This window comes from Eumetopias jubatus, unplaced genomic scaffold (assembly GCF_037043125.1).
Source record: "Eumetopias jubatus isolate StellerSeaLion01/CBP00866 unplaced genomic scaffold, mEumJub1_p1.0 scaffold_5, whole genome shotgun sequence".
NCBI lineage: Eukaryota > Metazoa > Chordata > Mammalia > Carnivora > Otariidae > Eumetopias > Eumetopias jubatus.
This window is the reverse complement of record NW_028274811.1, coordinates 33,179,073-33,199,762: the sequence shown is the minus strand read 5'-3', so window position 1 is coordinate 33,199,762 and position 20,690 is coordinate 33,179,073. Positions and strand designations below refer to the sequence as shown.

General features: G+C 48.9%; 1 long non-coding RNA gene across 1 annotated transcript; it reads right to left on the bottom strand.

The window, feature by feature from the left end:
• Positions 1-531: 531 nt before the first annotated feature.
• On the bottom strand, positions 532-13,857 carry LOC148164314 (uncharacterized). Its single transcript, XR_015768246.1, has 4 exons — positions 13,675-13,857; positions 3,095-3,213; positions 1,934-2,095; positions 532-819 (listed from the first exon to the last, which is right to left on the bottom strand). It is a non-coding gene; the product is annotated as an uncharacterized LOC148164314 (long non-coding RNA).
• Positions 13,858-20,690: the final 6,833 nt, after the last annotated feature.

Genomic DNA, 20,690 nt, shown 5'->3' with positions numbered 1-20,690 from the left:
CATAGGCCCCAAACGATGTCACTTTGGCCAGGTGTCACTCTGGCCAAGTCACCAAACCAAGGCTTAATAACACAACCTAATTGCAGTTCCAACCTTTGCCAGAAATGTAGTCAGGAATTTCCTGATAAGCACCAATGAGGCAAACTGTCACTTGGTGCTCTCTAAACCTTCAAAGTAAGGTGGGGTAATCTGCATTATAGGAAACCCTCCACTCTACTCCTAAGCGCAAAATCCTTTCTTTTCTTTTGCTAATAACTTCCTTGCTCCAACCTCCCTCCTATTAAAAAAAAAAAAACAACAAAAAACCCTTCCATTTTGTACAACTCCCCTCTACGAGGTAGATGGGATGCTGCCTGATTTAGGGATCATTTATTAAAGCCAATTAGACCTTTAAATGTCCTCGATTGAATTTTTTTATTTAAGAGATAAAAAAATTATTTTAAAATCAGTTTCCAGTGAGCACCTTTTGGCATTGCCCAGCTGATTGGCAATGCCCAGCTGACTGAGACATGATCTTTGAAGATCAGGGGATGATGGGTAGTGTGTCTCATTTCAAAGTACCACCTGTACTGTTTATTATTTACTATTTAAGTTATACTTTTTTACTTTTAAACATTTATTTTTAAAAGAAACACAGATAGGAAAAAAGACAGTTGTGAGGGGTACCTGGGTGGCTCAGTTGGTTGAGCAGCTGCCTTCCACTCCGGTCATGATCCCAAGGTCCTGGGACCGAGCCCCGAGTCTGCTTCTCCCTCTCCCCCTGCTGCTCCCCGTGCTTTTGCTCTCACGCACACACTTTCTCTCTCAAATAAATAAAATCTTTAAAGAAAAAAAAAGTTGTGAAAGATAGAGAAGAATCATGGCTTCAGACAGGAAGTATTAGCTGTACTAATAGAAGAGACTGAAAACATGGGAACCCAAGGTCCCAAGGGGCAGAGATTAGTGGGCAGGAAGATGCTGGGAGCAGGGCAGGGGCAGGGAGACCAAGGTTGTATGGCAGATCTGAAGAGGGGAACTCCATGTGGAGGTCAGGGAGGGTGGGGGAGGAATTGAGCTGGAATGAGGTTTGAGGGATATGGTGGAGGGGAAACATGCTGGGAGCTGAGACAGAGAAGGGATTGGAGAGAAAGGAGAAGCAGCAGTGATCTGGGGACACGTTCCTGAAAGGGAGGGCAAGATAAAGAGAGACCCAGGAAGGGGTGCTGAGGGGTTATGGTGTCCTTCTAAGGTTGGCAGGGCACTACAGCATTGCCTCTTAGCCTCTGAGCAATGAAGGTCACTCACGCACAGCCCAAAACCATATTTGGACCATCAGGGGCAAGATCCACCCTTTACAGAACACTGATGCAGAAGGAAGACCAGAGGGGCGCCTGGGTGGCTCAGTTGGTTAAGCGACTGCCTTCGGCTCAGGTCATGATCCTGGAGTCCCGGGACTGAGTCCCGCATCCGGCTCCCAGCTCAGCAGGGAGTCTGCTTCTCCCTCGGACCCTCCCCCCTCTCATGCTCTCTCATTCTCTCTCTATCTCAAATAAATAAATAAATCTTAAAAAAAAAAAAAAAAAAAAAAAGAAGGAAGACCAGAGACCATACCCTGACATTAAGACTTTTTGGCAGGAAAATTTTCCAGGCCCTTAGGGCAAGCATACGCCTCTAAGGTTCTAATGAGGGCTGGACAAGGTGAGGAAGGGGGTATAAGGCAGGGATAACTGCCTTGAAAGGGAGGAAAGCTTCTCATGATAGTTGGGACAAATGGAGGCTATGCTGGGGAAGAAGAGATGATGAGTTATATTTTCGGTATGGTCCCTGCCCACTCCCCTTTTACTGAGCCGGTTGGGATTGAGAGGGCATAACTAGCAAGAGAAAAAGAACATTTCCCACTCCCACATCCACCTCCAAGTCCATAGTGAAGGAGTGCTCTCATGTGAGTACAAACCCAGAGAATGTTGCCGGCAGCAGCCAAGAACCCGAGAGACATGGCCAGGTTGCACATCCCACGTGGTTCTTTTCTAGCCCATGACTCAGCAGCGGGCAGGTGGTAGAAGTTGCTGGAGTTTCACCAAGTTTCTTCACAACGGCGGTGAGTTTCCTTCCATTCCTGGAAATAGAGAAAAATGTCTGTGTAGAAGGCCCTGACAAAGCATATTTTCTGTAGAAGTTCATTAGCCAGAGAAGCTGCAATGGATTTTCCACATATGTGAATTCATGAGAAGCATCTAAGGACTGCAGAGACAGCATGATGCAGTGGCTGGGTATTCTGTGCTCTGAGATGTATCCATTTTATGAATGTGGCCAACTTACCCACTTTCTCTGAGCTTCAATCTTATCTATAAAATAGGGATAATAACACCTACCTCATAAACTTTACATGAAGTCTTGTTGAAAGGAAGAATCCAGATTCATGATTTTTCACAAGACCATTTTAATCTCACTTTTTTTTTTTTTTTTTTTTTTGAAGTAAGCTCTACGCCCAACACGGGGCTTAAATTCACAAACCTGAGATCAAGCGTCACATGCTCTATCCACTGAGCCAGCCAGGCGCCCCTTCACAAGGCCATTTTAAGAACCATTGTATTTTCACTGGATCCCATTTGTTCACTCAACAATTCGATGAAAGAATGTTTCTTGGATGGCTAATGTGCACTCAAAACTGTGATGGCTACAAAAGGAGAGGTGCTCCCTTAACTCCTCTTCCAGGCATCTGCCTCCTGGTGGAAAAGCCAGAGAGCATGAGACCTGGTAAGGCCCCTGTGAAATTGAATGCTCAACGATGTTGTCATACCCTTCTGTGTCCCCAGAACTCCTGAAAGGGAGGCCATGCCACACTGGCTAAGGTGGGATGCATGAAAGGAAGGGTGTGGAGCAGAGCCTGGAAAGGCAGGATTTGGAGAAGTGGGAGAAAAGAGAGCATTCTCGGTATATATGTTCTGAGTGAGTGAATGAATGAATGACTAAACAAATAAGCAAAGACAACAAAATCGGAGAACAGTAGGCATAACCTTAAGACCAGTCTAGGTGGACTGCGGAAATTGTAGAGTTGTGAGGAACAAGATAAGAGACAGTGCAGGTTGTAGAAGAGCTCTGGAAATAGCAGAACCTTCTGGTAGGAAGATGGAGTCTGGAGCTGGAGTGACAGGGTTGCGTTTGGACTCCATCACTTATTGGCCATGTGACTTGAGCAAGTTACTTGATGTCTTTGTGCCTTCGTTTCCTCATCTGGAAAAAAAAATAGGGACAGCATTAATATCTACTTTATAGCATCGTTTTGAGGATTAACTGAGATAATGCATGTGAAACCTAAGTATAGTGCCAGCACCCCGTAAAGCTCCAAACTGTGAGCTTTTAGTCTCGGCATTTGTTTTATTAAAGGCTAAGAAGAGTATAGATTCAATATGAAACCTACAGGGAACCCGTGAAGCTCCTGGGAATGGGAAATGAGAACGGTGGGAGGGGGCAGTATTTGGAAAGAATCACTGGGCAGCAGAGTTTAGGCTGGTCAAAAGGAAAAGAGGGGGGGTCACAGCAAAGGTGCAGCCCCAAAGAGTCAGGGACTGGAAACAAGCCTCCCTCAAAAAGAGAAAACCTGCCATCACTTGCTCATAGCTGTGTGGAAGTTGGAGTCTGGCACAGAAGCACTCAGTAACTCTATGAAACGGACTCCTCTAGATGCTGCGTAAGTTGGACATCTTTCTGGAACTCCCTGGCTCAATGGCAAACACTAGTGGAACTCCTCTAGGTCAAGTCCAAAGAGTTTTGTTTTGTTTTGTTTTTTTTAAGATTTTATTTATTTGACACAGAAAGAGAGAGCACAAGCAGGGGGAGCGGCAGGTAGAGGGAGCGGAAGAAGCAGGCTCCCCACTGAGCAAGGAGGACGATGCGGGGCTCGCTGGGATCATGACCTGAGCCGAAAGCAGATGCTTAACCGACTGAGCCACCCAGGTGCCCCAAGTCCAGAGAGTTTTAAAGCACTGGAGAGGTCCACTAAGACCTGGCCTCTGGCTTATTTCAGTATCTTCTATTTATGGAAGCAGGCAAATGAACACATGTGAAACAAAGCCAATGAATGTGGCCAACGCAAGCACCAACTCCATTAGAGAATGACTGGATTCTTGTTTTGTGTCAGGGTATTAAAGAAATGAAACAAACAATTGTTCTTCTTATTCTCTTTCTTAGCTCACTGCTCTGCCAGAGTCTAATGGAATTTGAGGTCCAGGTCAAGGAAAAGAGGCGAACTCATCAGTTTGCTTCTGGCCATGGTTCAAGGTTTTGGTTTTTATCTGAGCAATGGATCTCACAGTTTTGTGCCTCTTTTTCTGATCTACATTTTTAAATTCTAATTTGCTAGTTACGAACGTCTCCGTCGCAATTGACTAAAACGCTATTCAAATTGGCTTAAGAAAGAAGGGGAGAGATTTTATTTATTGGCTCATGAAACCAAAAATTCAAAGGTGAGTTTCAGGCGTGGCTGGATCCAGTCACTCAAACACTGTCACCAGGACTCTCCTCTTTTTCTTTCTCTGGCTCAGCTCTCTTTTCTCTGCATCTCAAGTAGTGCCTCTGGAAGTGTCAGAATTACATTCTCACAGCAGAAAGTCCCAGCAAACAAAAGGCATTCTCTTTCCCAACAGTCTTAAGAAAAGCTCCAGGTCTTAGTGTTTGCCTTGGCTTTGGGTAACTTGCTTTTTTCTGGATGTGTGGCTGGAGCCATGAGATGTGATACCTTAGCTACTTCCATGCTTTCCTCTGGAGCTGGGGGTGAGGTGAGGCACCACCAAACCCTACAGTTGAAAGTGTGCAAGGAATGGCTTCCCTAGGAAGACCGAAGTTTAGTTACCATAAGTAGGAAACGATGCCAAGCAAACAAAAAACACAGCTGACCCCTATAGGCCACCGATACCCAAACCACAAGCCTATGGCACAAGTAATACAACAGTCCAATAGGCTAACATTGAATCAAGTTGGGAGTCAATCTATCTTCTCCTGTATTTCCAGGAAAGCTGCATCCAATGGGGAGCAAATTTCAGCATTCAGAGGTTGAGCCTTGTTGAGATCTGGCATAAAACCTGCCGTTGGTTTTACCTAAATGCACCTTCCTCTCTGGAAGCGTTACTTCTGAGGAAAGTGCTTCAGGGAGCACTTAATGCTTTAAATGTTTGTACAGCACACCTTGAGTTCTCAAGAAGCATCACATAAATGCCTGCGTTTTTAATTGTGACTTTTTGAAGCTCTGATTCCTCAAGTGGCCTGGTATTCAGATAATGATCTAAGGATCCCAGTCCTGGAGGAAAACACATTTTTCTCTTAGGCAATGACTCAGTGGAGTACGGCCATGAAATTCCCATCAACAGCTCTGAAGAATAGCCCTGAAATACTCAACCGTTATGTCCACTTGCATTTATATTTGTAAAATGGACCGATAATAATAATTCAGCATATGACATATGAAGCATAAGAACTCAGGGCAACATTAAATCCACATATTCATGCAATACATTTACTACACGCCTGCCATGTGCCAGGGACTCTCCTAAACTTTGGGGAAGTAGGAATAAACAAAACAGATTTAGAAAATCCTTCCTTAGATGAAGCTTACATTTGCAATAGTGTGTCCATTTGTGTACATCTTCCAGCTGCCTCTGTTACTGACAGGAAGTATATACACCAATAAACAAACCTGGCAAAGTCCCAGTGAGTGCCTTATTCTCCTCTTCATAGGGATTAAAAGCAGGCTTCAGAGAGATGCAGACACCTGCTCCAGGAGCCACAGAAAGTAAGTGGTAGAGTCAAGACTGAAATTCCTATCTCCTATCTGCCTTTTTACTATTCTCTCTTAGGGTGTGGATGGGGGGTGATGGGGAGTGGTGGGGACTCTGGCAAACCAGAGACCAAACTCTGTGCAAAGGGAGCCACTATTATTCAGCCACGTGTCACAGGGAAATGTGGCCCACTGCAGCTAGGTTTTCTGAGTTTTCAAGAGGAGCCCGCAAACAGGATTTTGACGTGAAAACTGATTTTTAAAACACTGTGAAAGCCAAAAAATAATCTGGCATAATTCAGGCCCTGAGTCTGCCCCTCTATTGGAGGTCACAGTGTGACCAGGAGCGTCCGTGGGGAGGTAAGACTCCAGATAGCAGCTCCGAAACTCAGTGTGGGTAGGAAGCTGCAAAAACAGCTGTGATCCTTGCACACAAGTATTTCATAACGCTAAAGTAGAAAAATGGTGGCTGTTTACTAAAAAAAGCGAAGTCCTTAATGAAAGGTGAGAGTGAGAAAGCAGCTGGAACATTCCACACAACCCACCCACCCTCAACCCCGGCCAGTGTGGAAGAAGTTGGCGGAGAACCATCCTATGGTGGGTTGACAAGCCACGCTTATCTGAAAGGGAAAATTTAACTTGAGGGCAGTCTTCGTGTTACATCTGAGGTCCTAATAATGATCATTATGCTGTCAGCGCACAAGACGTGGTTCAAAATAATTCTCCTCCTAAAAGTCACATTCTACTCGCTTCCTGGCCCTTCCTCGCCTCTTCCACCCCGTGGCCTCCCACACTCAGCAAGCCTTTCCTCTTCCCCACCCCATTTGCCAAGGGATGACAGCCACCGGACATATGGAGGTCTCCTCCCTGGGGGGGGGCGGGTCTGGGGCCGGAACAGAGTTGGTGGTGGCCCGACCTCCTCCTGTCCTGGCTTTTGGGGGAAGGGAGGGAACCCAAAAGAGCTTTAATGTTTTTCAAATGTTTTAAAAAACATTTGCACCATCAATAGAATGAAACACTGCAAGAGAATAGTTTTACTTAAAAGGTGTAAAGGAATTCCCATCCTCCAGATCTTAAGATCAGAAAACCTCTGTTTACTACAAGAATTGTTTCAGAGAGGGAGTGAAATCTGGCACATGAAAAATCCCATTCCTGTCCGCTCAGGATAGTAGCTTTGCAGCCATATGCCGTGAGTGTTTCATCACAGCCAAACGGGACTGCGTGGCATTGGGGACAGATTTGCCGCTGCCGCCGCCTCAACCACCTCCTTCTGTTGCGGGAGGCAGGTGGGTGGCAGCGCTGTGAGATGCGCAGATCAGGCAAGGGCTCCTGGCTGGGACCTCACAACTCCGTTTGCACCATGAGGCCCTGGGAGCCTCTTTGGAAAACACACGAAGCAGGGACCTAGATTCTTTCTTTCTTTCTTTTTTTTAAAGATTTTATTATGAGCGAGAGAGCAAGTAAGAGAGTGAGCAAGAGCATGAGCAGGGGGGAGGGGTAGAGGGAGAAGCAGACTCCCCGCCAAGCAGGGAGCCCGATGCGGGGCTTGGGCTCGATCCCAGGACCCTGGGACCATGACCATAAGCAGGAGCCAAAGGCAGGCACTTAACCGACTGAGCCACCCAGGCCCCCAGGACATACATACTTTCTGAACAGGACGAGACAAAGAGAACTTGTACTGTGCCCTGCTCCCTTGCTTGGAAGATCATTTAAGATTAAGAGATAAAGTGACCTCTCCCACTTGTGGAGGCAGGGCGGTGCTATGATTTGAAAGGTCCAGAGGCCCGTGTTCCAGGCCGGGTTCCCCTGCATCCTGGCTTTGGGACCCAGAACAATTTACTAAACCTCTTGAGGCCTCAGTTCCCTCATCTGTAAAATGGAAATAATAATAGGACCAAGCTTGCAGAGCTGCAGTGAAGGTTGGTTGGTGCACAGAGTAGAAGCTGCTCTTTCTTCGGGGAACTCACACAGAGTTCACCATGGCCTCCGTGAATGCCCCCCATACCCACCCCCATCTACAACCTAGGAGAAGGTGCGTATGCAGACCTGAGCTTCAGCCTTGGCCCCACCCCTAGTTTCTGTGGCTCCCTGGACACGTAATCAGGAGTTACACATGATGACCAGGGCCACTCTCTTGGAATTCTGTAGCAGCCACAGTGGAGACAAAAGCTACCTTTGCTCTCACTCCATCCTGAGCCCTATTTTAGACGCCACCTTTGCCTGAATTGCCGGACTGCTTTGGCAACATTCCAGATGAGAATGCACCTGTCCCACCTCCTGCTCCAGGCCCCTGGAGCAGCCAAAATGGTAGCACCCGTAGGTATGGTGTCTACCAGCATCAGAGTGGGAGTGGCCCTCAGCCCTTTGTCCATATGCAGTTTCTCGGGCTCCATTCTAGACCCATTGCTTCTGACTCCCTGGGACCAGGGCCTAAGGATCTTCAAGTAACGAGCCCTGTGAGGGAGCAAGTGCACATTAGAGTCCGCATCGATGGCCCCCTGGTGCCTCAAACTGCATATCTTTTCCTCAACCTGTTTCTCCTCATTGGTCCTATTTAACTCATCAACCCCCAGGGGAGCCAGGCCTCCAAGCCAGAAATCACGTGGTCCCCCAGCTTCAGGACAGGCCCAGTCACCTCTTCACAGAGTTCAGCCCTTCTCCCTGCCCTGCCTGCCCCTGTTCAGGCCTATCCCCGTGTTCTCATTCCAGAACCAGCGGTCCTGCTCTCCACCTGCCCATTCTGGAGGGCTTGATTTGCAGTGTTAACTTAGGGGCGCCTGGGGGGCTCAGTTGGTTAAGCGTCTGCCTTCAGCTCAGGTCATGATCCCAGGGTCCTGGGATCGAGGCCCGCATCGGGCTCCCTGCTCAGGGGGGAGCCTGCTTCTCCCTCTTGGTCTCCCCCTGCTTGCGCTCTCCCTCTCTCTCTGACAAATAAATAATAAAATCTTAAAATGAAATGTAAACTTGGCCCTAATACTTCCTTACTTAAAATTCTTTAATTTTTTCCATCCTCTGCAGGATTCAAAAGCGTGTCCCTACAGCCTCAGATCTCCTGCCACTTCCCTGCCTACCCTGCAGGGAAAACTCCAGCTAGACTGACATTATGCTTAGGTCTTCGAATGTTCCATGGGGATGCATGTCTCTGGGCTTCTATAGACACAGTAACCTCCACTGGAATATCCTCTCTCCTCTGCTACTCTTCCTTAAATCTCGACTGAAATGTCACCTCTAGGAAGCCTCCCAGTAGTGCTGAGTAATCCCTCCTTTTACACTCCCCAAATACATCACCCATGACCCTATTTTGCCTTTATATGCTTATGTGTTTCTGCCCTACTAGACCCACACAGGGATGTGCATTTTATTCATTTCAAATTCCAAACCTTTATCAGGGCTGATAAGGTCCTTCAAGATCTGGCTCCTGCCCACCTCTCCACCCTGTCTCCTACCACTCTCTGCTCCACCCACTTCACCCAGTCACACCGGCCTTTGGACTGTTGCTGAGAGCACCAAACGGCTTCCTACTTCTGGGTCTATGTTCCTGCAGTGACGTCTTCCTAGAATGCCCTCCCCTAGATCTTTCCATGGCTGGCTCCATCCTGACATTCAGATCTCTGCTCCAGTGTCACCTCCTCAAGAGTCCTTCCTTGCCCAAGCAATCAGAAGTAGTCTTCCCTCTCCATTTTTCTCTCTTATAATACCATATTCTCTTCCCTTTGGAGCACTTGTCACAAGCCATAGCTCTTTCTCGTTCAAAATCAGCCTTATTGAGGTATAATTTGCATAAAGAAAAGGCGTACAGTTAGATGAGTTTTGACAAATACCCATATATCCACCACTCTACTCAAGATATAGAGTATTTCCAAAACCCATTCAATTTTCATGATCGCTCTTTCCAGTCAACATCCCCCAGCCCCTACCCGTCCAGGGCCAGCCCTAGCCAACTGCTTCTCTACTTCCTGTTCCCATGGCTTTCTTTTGCTTGTTCTAGAATTTTATTTAAATGTAATCATATGGTATGTGTTTTTCGACCTGGCTTCCTTCACTCAGCCTAATGTTTTGGAGGTTTATTCACGTTGTAGTGCTTATCAGTATTTGTTTCTCTATTACTGAGTTCCAAGTGATTGTATGAATATTCTACAATGTATCTATTGGCCTGTTGATGGACACCTGGGCTATTTCCAGTTTGGGGCTAAAATAAATAAAGCTGCTCTGACAATTCGTGTACAAGTCTTGTGTGTAAACATCCATTTTTATTTCCTTCAGGTAAATAACTATAATGGAGATCGCTAGGCAGATGGTAAGTGTATGTGTAATTTTATAAGATACTGCCAACCTTTTTTCCAAAGTGCTTTTCCATTTCACGCTCCTACCAGCAATGCATGAGAATTCCAGTTGGTCCGTGTCCTTGTCAACACTTATTACCAGTCTTTTCAATTTTAGCCATTCTAATGGGTGTATGGTGTCATCTTGTGGTTTTAATTTACATTTCCCTAATGGCTAGTACCATTGAACAACTTTTCATGTGCTTATGAATATTTGTATATTTTCTTCTAAGGTATTTGCTAAAATCTTTTGCCATATTTTAATTTGGTTGTTTGCCTTCTTCTTATTGAGCTATATATTTCTCTGTATGTTGTGGATGCAAATTATTGTCAAAAATATGTATTGCAAAAGTTTCTTCTATTCTGTGACTTACCTTTTCATATTCTTAATGCTGTCTCCGCCCCTTTTTATGATTAGTTTTACCTGTGATCTAAGAAAACTCTGCCTATCCCTAGGTCATGTAGATTTTCTCCTATGCTTTCTTCTAGAAGTTTTATAGTTTTTCTTTATTAAATACTTAGTTCTTTGATCTATTTCAAGTATGTTATGAAGTAGGGATTGAGATCCACTGTTTTCCTTTTGGATATTCAGTTACTCCAGCATCGTTTGTTGAAAAATCTGTCCCTTCAACCGTAGTTATTTAAATTCTGTTTTCTTTTTTTAATTATTATTTGTCTCTCCCACTAGACTACAGGCTCCATATATTTGTTCTAATTTAATCTGAGCTCTTTTCCATCCCTGCTACCTCCTTGCAGGGAAAGCAGAGAAAGAGCTTACTTGCAAGTCACTTCTAGACCTGATTCTAGGGGACAGGAGCAGGGGAGTGGGGACAGCGGATGGGAAGGAAACCAAGCCAGGACATGGTGTGCTTTGGAGCTGGTCACTGCTGCGGGGAACTGGGGCTCCATCCTGCAGGGACTGGCTGAGTGCACCTCAGAGCCTCCACCCAGTGTCAGAGGGAGCAAATATCTCCCAACTCCAGCTCCGTTGGTCAGTGGTTGCCCCGGCAGGATTAACCGCCCCAGACCAGCAGACCATGGTGCTCGAGGTCAGAGAGAAGCCCTGGGCAGAAGGCAAGAGCCATGGGGAGCAGCTAAGCCAAGGGGTTTTCACCTGCTCCAAGCTGGTTGCCAGGATGCCAGATGAGTAAAAGGTGGCTCAGGAGGATGCGCAAAGGGTCAGAGTTTCTGATACACATTCATTCATCAAGTATTTATCGAGTGTCTCCTCTGTGCCAGGCATTGTGTTGAGCAGTGGAGACAGTCACCCAAAAGCCAATCCCTGCCCTTAGGATGGAGACAGACAGCAACCGATTCAGGGACTGTTGTATATTCCACCAAGAAGAGGTCAGTGCCATGAAGAAAAACAAAACGGGGTGAGACAATTGTGAAGGTGAGTGCAGGGATGGGGCTTATTTTGACCATCAGCAAGTTTCTCCGAGAAGCTGATGTTAGAGAGGGAGAGAATGAGCCATGTGGATACCCGAGGCAAGAACATTCCAGGCAAAAGGAACCACAAGCGAAAAGCCTTGAAGGAGGAACTAGCTTAGGGCATTAGAGAAAACAGGAGGTCGCTGGGGCTGGAGCAGAGCTAGGGGCAGAGCCTCTAAGAGGTCTGGAAAGGCCTCAGAAATGAGTTTGAATTTTATTCAATGGGAAGCCATTGATGGGAAGCCACTGAAGGGCTTTAAGAAGTTATAACAGTCTTATTGATGACTTAAAAGTTATGTGAGACACCGTTACACACATATTAGAATGGCTAGAATGAGGAAAAAAAAAAAAAAGGAGGAGGATCGCCGGGATGGGCAGGTTGCAAAGCAAAGGCCACGGTCACACGTGCTGCTGGGAATGCAAGGCGGGGCGGCCCGCGAGCAGAAGAGGTCGGGGATTCCCGAAAAGATAAACTTAGACTTAACTGTGCAACCAGCGATCCCACTCCTACGCGTTTACCCAAGTGAAATGAACCTTACGTTCACATCCAAGCCTGTACACCAACGTTTGCAACTTTATGCATCATCGCCAAAAGCCAGAAATAATTCACATGTCCTTCAGCTGGTGGACGGCTAGCCTGGGGTCCATCTGTGCAAGGACACTCCTCAGCCACTAAAGGAGATGGACCATTGAGAATACACACGACAACCTAGACAGACCTCAAGGGCATTATGCTTAGTGAAAAAATTCCATGCTGTGTGATTTCATATACAAAACATTCTCAAAATGATAAGACTGTTATAGAGTTGGAGAACAGGTTAGTGATCACCAGGGGACAGGGAGGCATGAAGTGAGCGTGGGTGTCTGTACAAAGAAGCAGCAATAGAAAGTCCTTCCATGATGAGGTCACAGTTACCTTCCTTGGATGTGGTGGTAGATACACAGATCCATACATGGGATTTAAGTGCATAGAACTATACATACATCCATGAACACAAATGAGTGCAGGTTATAAAATGGTGAATACAGAATAAGGTCTGCAGTGTAATTAACAGTAATGTACCAAGGTCAGTGCCCTGGTTTGGATATTTTCCTACAGCTCTATATAAGATGTCACCATTGCAGGAAGCTGGTTAAATGGTACACAAGACTAATTTTTTGCATCTTCCTGTCAGTCTATAATTATTTCAAACTAAAAATTTAGAAACAAAACTGTGACAAATGGGTAAAAAGTTACAAAAGACTTTTTTGAAACGGGACACTTGCAGATGGATGGGTAGTAGATGACACTTGAGAACTGAAGTCAACTTTCTCAGTGTGACATGCTTCTCAGTTGTCCTCATTCTTAGGTAATACGTGTAAAGTTTTAGAGGGGAAGTGTCAGTGTCTACCATGTACTTTCAAATGGTGCAGCTAATATATGCCTATGTATACACATCATTTTAAAATATAGCAAAATGGAAACAATTATTGAATCTAGGGAGTAGGTTTATAGGTGTTCACTGTATTATTATTTTAACTTTATATTTGAAAATTTTTGTAATAAAAAGTGGAAAGAAAGAAAAAAGGCACAAACTGCTGATGGGTACAACAATCTGGATGACTCTCAAAACATCATGGTGAGTAAAGAAGCCAGATTCAAAAGGCTACATACTGAAAGATTCCGTTTTGTGAAAGTCAAAACTATTAGGACAGCGATGGAGGATTGGTGACTGTTAGTGGCTGGGGATGGGGGAGGGGCTGGTCACTAAAGAGCAAAGGAAAATTCAGAAGGTGATGAACATATTCTATATTATGATTGCTATGATGGTTCCATGACTGTGTCTGTCAAAATTCATAGAACTTTACACTAAAAAAAAAAAAAGGTGATTTTAACGTGTGTCAATTATACCTGAAAAAAAAAAAAAAGGAGAGGAAGTTATCGTGTACGGAACTATTAAAAGCAAGCTACATGAGGGTAAAATCCTCTCTCTCCTAGACTTGTTCACTGTGCTTAAAACACAGTTGGCATCTAATAAGCACTGAATAAATATGAGCTAGTATGTGCAGTAAGTTTTTTCCCCCAGTAAAGGCCCTGCGTCACAGGGACCGCGTACTGAGCCGTGTGGTGTGGCACAGGCTTGGCACAGAGCACCTGCCTGATGGGTGATGTGGCTTCGTCTTACTCACGTGGGTTTGACTTTTCCCCGTTGCATCATCAGGAGCAGCGAGGTCCTTCAGTGTCTTGTATTCTGGTGCTCTCTGGCTGGAGGGAGCTCTGTTGGCCATCTCAGGGGCCAGCGACAGCCCCAGGAAGTGACAAGCGGCTGCTCCCACAGACGTAGGTAAAGGAATTTCCCTTTCTCTGGAGACTTGTCAATCAAAACCAAACTTCCTTCTCCGGACTAACTCCTTTTAAAGAGAAGGAAGAACTTATCAATTCCCTTTGCAACGTGCTAAAGCCTAACGTGCTAAGTAAACATGACACGTTGTTTTCCAACATAATAATAACTACCACTTAGCTTTCTCAGTGGCAGGGCCCTTTATGGGTACCGGGTTAGTCTCACAGCAGTTGAATGGGGTGGCTACTGTTAGGAGCTCATCGTACAGGTGAAAGAGCTGAGGTTTGGAGAGGTGAAGGGACTTGCCCTTGGCCACATCCTGGGGTGCTCAGACAGCTGACCCTGCACTTACCTGCTCTACCATGTGGCCTTTCACAGAGCGCCTGCCCTCTTGAGCCACCCGCCCTACTGCTGCTCAGGGTACCACTTTTATGTGGGTTCAGCAGCGCCACGTGGGCCATGGAAGTCTCTTCCTCTAGCCCAGAATGGGATGATCTCCCTTCTGTGGGGTGAGTACTTGCCTCTAGGTCAAATATGGAAGGCGAGGGGAGGAGGGGGGGTGAAGGAAGCCAAGGGCAGGGAAGAACATGCAGAAAACACCAGATGCTCTTTCTAACTTTAAAAAAACACAGGCATTAGAGAACAGAGATTTTTATCACAGTTTGTTAGAAGGGGGAAGAGCAGGCTGTGTAGTAAGAAAGGGCTTCTATCCAGACCTCAGAATTGGGACCGAGTCCCGATGATAATGACAAGAAAGATGGTAACGATGACAATAGTCACTGACGTGGTGCCAGGTGCTGAGCTAAACACTCCCCATGAATGACCTCAGGTAGCTTTTCTGTTTTTTTTTTCATTTCCATTTTCATATTAGAAAATGGAGGTCCAGAGAGTCCATACACGAACTCATAGACATATTTTCATACTGTACAGATTCATATACATTGAACGAGGTCAGGAGGGACACTCATGAAACTAACAATAGTAGTTACCGGAGGAGGGCGGTGAGTGTGACAAAGGGGGAGAGCTTTAGCTTTTTATTGAATTGTGTAATATTTTTTACAATGGGAACAGTGGTGGTACCCGTGGGTGTGTACTTAAAGAATGGCCAAAAAAAAAAAAAGATGGGAGGTTGCAAAGGTTGTGCCCGAGGATCCCATAACTAATTTGGAGCAGGGTCTCTCAGAAGGCAGCTCTCAGTCCTTACCCCCCACCCACCCCGCGCCACGCCTTTGCAGGAGAGAGCCCTTGGCTCCGGCCCCCATACTCCTGATGGTGCAGAGAGGGGAGGAAAGGACTTTTGAGAGGTGTCGGCTTTCCCTGGGCTTTCTGGGGGAACTGGGCAAGTTGCGCGTCCCGGGCCTCCGGGGAGCCGGTCGCTCGGGTTCCAGCCCCCGGGCCCGCCCACTGTCACGGAGTGGACTCCCGGCCAATCAGACCCGGGTGATGGCACGCCGGGGATGAGAGTGGCAGGAAATCAAGGTCAAGGCCCCCGGACACAATAAGGCCATTGTCGGTCTCCAAGTCAGTTGACTTTCGAGCAGCAGTTCCCCATCCACCCTAGTTCCTTCTCCCCAGCCCCACCCCTTGCCAGGAAGTCACCTGAACCCACTATTTCTTTTTCGGCCCCCGCCGGAGGGCAGCCGCATTCCGAGTCCTACCCCAGACGGGGGAGCCGGGCCGCCCCCTGCATTGCGTGTTATGGCCACCAGGTGGCGGTAGAGCACCACACTTCCGAGGGCGGGGAGCAAGGCCCGGGGCCAGCCGCTCAATCACGGATCAGGGCGTGGGGGACACTGCCCTTCCGTTTTATCCACAAAACTAAGTGAGGTTATACTTTCCCTTCACCTTTTACTCTGAGGTCACCAAAATCTGGAAACTCAGGGGCTTTTCTCTCAGCAAATGGCAAAATGCCCGTGGGCTGCAGCACTCTTCCTCGATGGCCAGGAAAACTGAGGGAAACCTCTTTACTACGCACATCACAGCAGGTGAAACTGACAAACGCTGGGCCATGTTGCACGTGTCACTTAACCTCTCTGGCCTGGATTAATCAACTGGTTGATTAATTGATTATGTTAGGGTATAAACGTTATCTGTGAAAGGCCTCCCAGCTGTCTCAACGATGTCCTCCTATGTTGTTCTCCCGCAAAACCGGCTGTAGTTTTCCTTCTGGGCATGTATCACAATTTGTAATTGGATACATCATATTTGTCTGATTCTTTCCCAGTAGAATATATGCTCCGTGAGAGCAGGGTCTCGGTCTGTTTTTTGTTGACCCGTGCATCCTTGGCGCCTAGTACAGGATCTGGAACATAGCAGGTGTTCAGGAAATGAATGAGGGCCCTAGTAAGCCCCCCGGGGTGGGCTTCCGGTTCCTGACAGTCCCACGTGCCTGAATATAGTGCCTGAGCCCCCTGAGCAGGTGGGACCTGCCCCAGACTATCAAATTAGAGAAGCTTGCCCTGACAGCAGAGAGAGTTTGGGGTTAAGACTTGTGCTTCCAGGCTCTGGCTTCACAATCTCACCTCAACCCCTCACATGCTGGGCCATTTTGCACGTGTCACTTAACCTCTCTGAGTTTCAGCTTCCTCACCTGTAAAATGAGGATGAAAATGGCCCCTGTCTCTGGAGGTCGTTTGGGGGATTCAGAGGGATAATCAGGGAGGGGGCTTGGCCCAGAGCCCAGGACACAGTAAGCACTGGGTGGGTATTAGGCAATATCGTTATTGCTGTTGGCCGAAGCCCGCGTGCTCAAGGCAGGTGCCGGCCAAGGTTGGCAGTCTTGGGCCGAGAGGGCCCTTGCCCTGGGACCTGCCCCTTGGCAGTTCTGGTTTGGTTTCTTCTGTGAACGGGCATAGGAATTTGAGGCTGGTGGAGGTCCGTCCCTGTCTCCAGCGGCAGGTCTTATCCTCTGATGGGGGCAGAGCTGCCTCTGCTGCAGTCGCCCCTGGGGACACCCTCTTGCTGCCCCTCAGCCTCCCCGGGACACTGTGGGTCCAGGCAGGCCGTTGTTTACCTTACACGTGGCCCTAGGGGCGGTGATGAGCAAAGGGGCAAAGCTAACTTGTCTTTGCCCTCAAGAAGCACCCAGTCCTGGGGGGAGGGGGGGTGGAGATGGTGATTAAAGCCACACTTAGCACTGCAGTAAGGGGACTGGCCCTCAGGAAGCCATCTGTGAGTTGGGAGCTGAGGGATGGGAATGAGGAGGTATCAAGATCCGCCCCCCCCCACCTTAAAACAGCCCCTTCTGGGGACTGCTCCAATCACCCAGTGGAACACCAGTCCTGTCCTGGGCCAGGCAAGTGGTCGGAAGGAGTAGACTAAAAACAAATGAACCCCAACGACACAGGCTCCTCCTGAGATCCACTGCCCTTCCCTTGTGTCACTGGGTGATGGCCCCACACCATGTCAGGTCCCCAGCTCCAGCCCTGAGGAAGAAGGAGGAGCCTTTCAGGGCGGTGGGCAGGAAAGGCCTTCCACAGGCAGAAGGGCCTATGAGGGGGGAGCCTGGAGGCGTGCTGGCGCGAGGTCAGCATCCCTGGCTGCCACAGGGAGTTTTATGGCCCCTCTGCACAGTGGGCCAGGGGTGAGCCGGTGGCTCTGAGCGCCCTCACACACCCGCCACCAGCAAATTGGGGTAGCGGGGGAGCTGAGAGCATGGACTCTGGGGGCCCAGCCCCGCTGCGTCACCAGCTTCGGCAAATTACCTAACCTAAACTTCAGTCTCCTTGCCTAGAATAGCACCAACCCTCCTAGGGTGGTTTTGAGGGTTTAGGGAGATAATACATGAACTCTTCTGGCACAGAGTGGGCACTTACTAATCGCAGGCATAACTGTTACCCATTCTTTCATGAGCTCCTTTATCACAAGGTTCTGCCAGTTTGGAGATCAGGAACCTAGGATCCAGAGAGGTTAAGTAGCTTGCTTCGAGTGTCGGGATTTAAACCCAGGTTCCTTTGACTCCAAAGCCTGTGTTCTTGGGAGGTGAGGGAGGGGGTGTCAGGGGTCCCAGGCATGGTGGGGTTGGAGTAGGAAGCAGGGCGAGAACCCCCAGGGCAGGTAGGGGGCTGAGGCCACCTACAGAGCCCTGGCATGCCGTCCTGCCAGGCCGAGCCACAAATCTCTGCTCAGCTCTGGCCCCAGGATATTGTGGTGCCCTCTCCCTCACCCACTGTGGCCTATTGGCCTGGACCCCTGCCCTTCTCTTGTTTTCTGGGCCAAGGGCAGTATCTCATCTCACAAGTGACCACAGCTTCTGTGATGTGGGTGTGCCGCTGCCGCTGGCCAGGCTGGGCCCAGTTGGTGGGCCAAGCAGGGCTCAGGCCCCATCCATGTGCCCGGCTATACTGCCCCTCGCTCGCTCCCCTCCCTGTGACATACCCAGGCAGTCCCCACCTTGGAGACACCGTGCCAAGTGTGTTACAAGCACAGTGAACAAAGCTAAGGCAGGTAAGATCTTGGCATCCTGTGTGTTTTAAACAAATACAGGGTTGGGAGTATTGAGCCCACCCTGCTCCCTCCCCAGCGCCGGAGGGGTGGGCCAGGACCGGGGCGGGGGCAGAACTGGGCTCAAGATAAGTGGAGGTCAAGAAAGAAAGAAAGAAAAAAAAAAGATAAGCAGAAGTCAGATGGGCCGCAGAGCGCAGAGGATGCTGCCGGGTAAGGCCTTGGGTTTTCGGGGGTGAGCTGGTGTGGTGTGGCAAGAGCAATGTTGGTCCAGCTCCATCCACCCTCTATGGGCTTTGGAGTCAGTCAGACCTAGGATGAGTCCTGTGTGGCTTTGGGAGGTCTCTGAACTCCTCTGAGCCTCAGTTGCCTCATCTGTAAAATGGGGTTCATTAACTACGCACGAGGTTTGTGAGGATTTTAAAAGATAAGGAACGGAAAATGATCTGATCCCCCTTGCTCTGGCTGCCGCCGTGGCTCCTACCACTGTCCCTGACGATGGCTTGGAGATGAGACCACACAGAGTTGCACAGCTTGGCCAGCCTCCAGATGGGGGTCAGCCAGGTCAGCTCAGGAGGTTTCTTCCCTGCCCAGTCTGCTGATAATGACACCAGGCCCCTGGGTCTGATACAGGAAGCTCAGAGGCCCTACGGTGGAGCTCACCCCAGCATCCCACCCCTGCTTACCTGGCCAGCCTGTGATGTGGGGTGGGGACCCCTTGTGAGGCGGCCTAATCTTTCTTCCCTCTCACTGATTCTGTCTTTAACTTTTGCCAATGCCACTGAGCAGCTTCCGCCGCCGCCAGGGGTTGAGAGGGGAGAAGGAGGGAGCTGGGGAGAGGGGAGACCATAGGGGAGGCTCTCCAATCTATGAAGGGGGAAGGGGCCATCTCCGTCCTTTTAATCTCAGGCAGAAATTGGTGACATTAGGTAGTGTATTTAAGATACCTGTCCCCACACCCTGCCACCCTCTTAGGAAAAGTGCTGCCCTCAAAAGCATGATACTGTTAACAAAAGAATGGACGCGTCCACAAGGAAACACAAATTGTTAAGCGAAAGCAGAGCCTGCAGTCTAGCTGGCTGACCAGTGCCCCATTTCCAGGGCTGGGGGCTGTTGCTTCATATCCTTGCCTCTGTCCTCCCTTCCATGCTCCCCTGAGAGCAGGCCAGGGCTGGGCTGGTGGGGAGCAGCAGTGCTGGCTTGTGCTCAGGTTGGGGCTGAAGTCCTGCCCTTCGGCCCTTTCTAGAAATATCAGCCTGAGCAGGGTCCTCATGAGAACCTGCTCATTCCCAAATCCTGCTCCTCAGGCAGGATCTTTTGGCTCTTCCTGCAGGTGGGGCCTCTGACTCCATTCCCGTTCCTCTCCTCTCCATCCCTACCCAGTTTCCCCAGAGCCTTCTGAGGGTCTGGAGGAATCTCAGAGGCCCTGGGAGCCCCCAGTCCAGCCTGGCTGGGTGAGGAGCAGGCAAGCCCCAGGGGGTGGGGGGGTGCGTGTGGAGGGAAGTTGGCCCCAGTGTGTGGAGCCTCTGGAACTTGCCGATCTGAGCTTCGATTACTCTGGAATGTTCCCGGTCCGGTTCACAGTGATGTCCGTGGGGAGATTGTGGGAGGGTGTCTGGCTGTACCAGGTTCCTCAGGCTTGGAAACCCACAAGCCCTGCCTTTAGGATCTGTGATTTCTGGCCTGCCCACCCACAGCCCTCTCTTCTTGCCTCTGCCCACCCCAACCCCATTTCTCAGCAGCCTCAAAGGACTTAAGCTTCCCTGGTCCTTGCTCGTATGCTTTGCCTACCCCCACTCACTAATTTAATTCCCACTCTTTAGGACTCTCCTTCAGGACACCCTCCTGACCCCTCCCTGTCCCAAGCTGAGCTGGCTGGCTCTCCGTGTCATCTAGCATGCCTGCCATCTCCGGAGTAGGTGCTTTGTAAAGTACCCGTTCCCTCTCACCACTGCCACCTGCCTGAGGACAGGGCTGTGCCATTGCTGGGCCCTGGCGCCCACACAGGATCTGCCTGTGGAAGGGGCCCCATTGGACTCAGTCAGTGAGTGGCGATCAACCTCCTTCGTGGCTTCAGTTCACAGTTTATTGTGCAGGTGGGGGTGAGAGCCAGGGTGACTCTGGCCTCTTCCCGAAGTCCTGGATTTGAGATCCCCTTTCTCTTACCCTCAACCCCAAGCCCCACCCCAACCTAATAAGGGCTGGGGAGGTGGTGCAGCAGAGGAGTTGACCATAGGGCCGCATGCCTGCTGAGGGGGCCTGCCGCAGCTTTCCTCTTCTGTAAAATGGATCATTCCGGCACCTTCTTTTTGCCACTTTAAGGACTGAATGTAATAATCCCCAGAGAGAGGCCCTTCCCTCCCTCTGGCAACTCTGGACCAACGGTGACTCTCTTTCCCAAAGGTTTGTGATCTCTGGTGA